The sequence below is a fragment of the Portunus trituberculatus genome, chromosome 45, assembly GCF_017591435.1.
Source record: "Portunus trituberculatus isolate SZX2019 chromosome 45, ASM1759143v1, whole genome shotgun sequence".
Lineage (NCBI taxonomy): Eukaryota > Metazoa > Arthropoda > Malacostraca > Decapoda > Portunidae > Portunus > Portunus trituberculatus.
The window spans coordinates 6,390,520-6,390,814 of record NC_059299.1 but is presented as its reverse complement, the minus strand read 5'-3'; the positions used below and the strand labels follow the sequence as shown (position 1 = coordinate 6,390,814).

Genomic DNA, 295 nt, shown 5'->3' with positions numbered 1-295 from the left:
GGGGGTGTAGCTCAGTGGTAGAGCATTCGACTGCAGATCGAGAGGTCCCCGGTTCAAACCCGGGCGCCCCCTCTTTTATTTTTTTGTTGCCAGAAAGTGAAGCAAACATGACACGCTACCTACATTCGTGCATTGCGGTGTCTGTAAGGCTTATATGATCTAATTTCAGCGAATATTCATAGCTTCATGACACGCTACCTACTACATTTGTGTATTGCTCTCAAGTTTTTTTTATTTTATTTTTTTTTATGGAATAGGGAAAAGCTGGCCAAGGGTAACAAAAAATAAAAAGAAA

At 41.0% G+C, this 295-nt stretch overlaps 1 non-coding gene across 1 annotated transcript; it reads left to right on the top strand.

Moving 5' to 3' along the window:
- On the top strand, positions 1–72 carry Trnac-gca. The gene has a single exon. It is a non-coding gene; the product is annotated as a tRNA-Cys (tRNA).
- The last annotated feature ends 223 nt before the right edge of the window (positions 73–295 follow it).